The sequence below is a fragment of the Macaca thibetana genome, chromosome 14 (genome assembly GCF_024542745.1).
Source record: "Macaca thibetana thibetana isolate TM-01 chromosome 14, ASM2454274v1, whole genome shotgun sequence".
NCBI classification, from domain to species: Eukaryota; Metazoa; Chordata; class Mammalia; order Primates; family Cercopithecidae; genus Macaca; species Macaca thibetana.
In genome coordinates, this window is record NC_065591.1 from 25,315,911 (window position 1) to 25,319,324 (window position 3,414).

The 3,414-nt window shown below is 35.5% G+C and overlaps 1 pseudogene; it reads left to right on the top strand.

Annotated features, from left to right (window-relative positions):
• Positions 1 to 626: 626 nt before the first annotated feature.
• Positions 627 to 2,797, top strand: LOC126936439 (zinc finger CCHC domain-containing protein 9-like; annotated as a pseudogene).
• The last annotated feature ends 617 nt before the right edge of the window (positions 2,798 to 3,414 follow it).

Sequence of the window (3,414 nt, forward strand, 5' to 3'; positions counted from 1 at the left end):
ACACTCAAAAGAAGGGAATTATATAACATCATGAATACCATGAGGCAAAGATTTTTAGGAACTGTTTTAAAGGCTGCCTACTACGGGTGGTAGAGTATATTTAAGGAACTGAAAATACTACTGTATGTTTGGAGCATAATAGTGATAAAGTGAAGGGAAATTAGACTGGATAGCTAAGCATTAGCCAGATTGCAAACGGATTTAGAAGTCATGTTAAGGGTTTGGTGATTCATTGTAAGAACAAGAGTTTAAGCTGACAATGACATTATCATATCTGCATTTTAGAAAGTTACTTTGGTAGTAGTGTGGAGACTGGGATGTGCTGGGTTGTGTTTGAAGCTGCTGTGATAATCTAGCTGATAAAAGTTAGTGGCTGTTTAGAGCATTAGAGTAAGAATAGAAAGCAGTTGTTGAACTCAAGAGATTATCCGGTCACAAATTCAAAAGATATAGCAGAGTGTATATTAGGTGGCAAGGGAAAGGTGAATTAAGGATGAAACTGTTTCTTACTTGAGGAAATTATTGAAATGTAGTTTCATTCGTTAATTGTGTTTGGGTGGTAGGTAAAGTCATTACTCTTATGAGATCTGTACAAATTTGAAGAACTGTGAGACATCAAACTGAAGATGGCCAGTAAACATTTGAAAACATGATCTGGAGTTCAGAAGAAAAAAATGGGTTACAGTTAGGGATATAAAGGTCACGTGAATCTTAGTTGGTACTTCGTTGATTAGAGTGTATGAGATTCTAGAGAGAGGGATCAGCACCAGACAGAGGTATTCCAGCGTGGAACGTTTTGACAATAGCAAGTAAAAAGGTGGATTCATATGGGAAGTAACAAGAGGGAGGCTGAAAAGGGGCCAGGTTATGCAAAGCTTTGAAATCAGCAGTTAGACCTTTGGACCTTTTTCCTTAATGAAAATTGGAGACATTGTTTTGTTTGTTGGTATATGTTTTAAGAATGGGAACCACATAATTGCATGTATTATAGATAAGCAGTTGGTGTGTGATTTGTGTATGTTTGTGAGGTGTTATAGGAGTCTCTGTTCATGCTCATATAGGCCAAGTAAAGACTAGATCAACCATATATCCTCTTTTGATATTGCTAATGTCTGAATAAGCTCATTGGAACACTGGTTCTCTAATTATTGACTGTTTCATCAAAACAGTTGTTATCTTCAGTATAGAAGCTGTCGCAATATTTTTAAGATATTGAATGAAAATGCGTTTGCTATCAACTCAAACAAATACAGAATTCCTGTATACCCTTTACTCAGCTTTTCTGAATGATAACATTTCATATAAATGTAATTATCAAAACTAGGGAATTAACATTTAAGCGGTTCTATTTTAAATTTTGTCAATTACTCATGTAATATTTGTTTTGGACCAGGATTCAATTTGGAATCCCAATTTTATTTGAAGATACAGTGATTAAATAGTATCATAATAATAATTACATTTTTTCTTTGAGTCATGAGGAGAAAATTTCCATTTTATTGTATATACTGATATTGTAATATAATAAAACAGAGTATATTTGTTTTGGATGCAATTTTGCTTTTCTTTAAGCAAATAAATTCTAGTAGTATACAATTGACTTAGCCTAACTAGAAGCCTTAGAAATATAACCAGTGCCCAGGGCTAATGCAAAGAAAACAGAGGAAAGGCAAGGATAATCCAAAAAGACCAACCACAGAATGTGCTTAGGGTTTTAGATTTAGTAGTATGAGAATGGTTAATACCTTGAATAAATGAACACAATATTTCTGGGAAAGCAAAGGTTTTGGCAAGGAAATTGGGAGTATTTCTGTTCAAGTTTTTGCTTCTCAAAATTGGTGAATTATATTTTAAAATGTATTGTTATTTATTTCTTTTTAACTTTTCATTTTGAAATTTTATACAAAAGTCACAAAAATATAACAAGTAATTCCTACCTCTAGTGTTGAATGCCATTGCTGCCGTAGGGGGTTAGGCTTCTCTGACGTGCTGACTGCTCTAGGGGGTTCAGGCATAACTGATAAGGTACCTCCATTGAAACTGTGACCAGGTGGGTACAAGTTACCACTACGCATAACAAGAGATCCTTGCCTGCAACATCATGGGAGGATACGAAAAGTCCTTTGAGGGACAAAATCTGCCAAAGCACAAACAACTTGAAGCCAATAGGCTCTCCCTTGCAAATGATGCACCACAAGCAAAACAGTAAAAGAAAAAAAAGAGTACCTAAATGAAGATGTGAATGGATTCATGGAATACCTAAGGCAGAACTCACAGATGGTTCGCGATGGGGAGATGATAGCAACAATCAGGCAGTAAGGGAATAAGTTGCAGTTGAGAAGCAAAAACTTGAACAGAAATACTCCCAATTTCCTTTCCTTATGGGAAGGAAAACAGTGAGTGACAAGCAGCGAAGAGAAATAGAGTGGTATGTTTCCATTGCAGAAAACCTGGTCATACAACGGCAGATTGTCCAGTTGCCCCAGAAAATCAAGAGATGGGCACTGGGTCTGGGTTCACAGAGAGCAAAATAATCAAGGGCAGGGCTAAAGTAGCCCCGGCTCTTGGTGAATTTCCTTTCGTGAAATGTTTGTTTGTGGGGAAATGAGACAACTGTCCAGATCTTGTCCTGATCATCCCAGAGGACTCTGTGTTGATGGTGGTGGTTGCAAACTTTGTTGCTCTGTGGAATATTTTAAGAAGGGTTGCCCTGAAAGTCAGAATTCAGATCTTTGGAATGGTCAAAGTTGATTGCTGATCAAAGGGAATGAGTGCAGACTCTGAAGAAATTGGATGACTTAAATCACAGAAATCCAAAACAAATATACCTAACATTGTTATTTTTTGATAATGAGTAAGTACTATTGCTACTTACAACCTCGTTGTTACTTTGCAAACAGGACATACTTCACAAATTAGAGCTGGGCTCCCTTGGAATCAAGCATTTATTGTAGGTGTCAGTATGATCGAGATGTGGTCAAAAACATCTTTACGTATTCTGTCCATTGAGAAGTACTTCTATCACTGTTCAGAGAAAATCACTGAAGGAAATAGTAATATTAAAAAGAATTTTCTAAAGGAGCATATGTTTAACTGATACAACTTAGACACAACTAAGTGGTGATATAACTGATTGTAGCAATCATCTTTTTGAAAATGCAAAATTACACATAAATGTGAATCACCCCTGAGCAAAGATACTGCTTTGCATTTGGAAATGAATTTTTCTTTGTATTATTTTCTTGCTTCAAAGTATCAATTTATTATTATTATAGTATAAGTTGCACAAAATCTTTATTTAAAATATATTGAATGAAAATCCATTATCTGATTATTCTGGGGAAAAAAAAACAGGACAAAGAGTTCCCAATTCTCGAATACTCTTTACCCAGCTTTTCCAAATGGTAACATTTT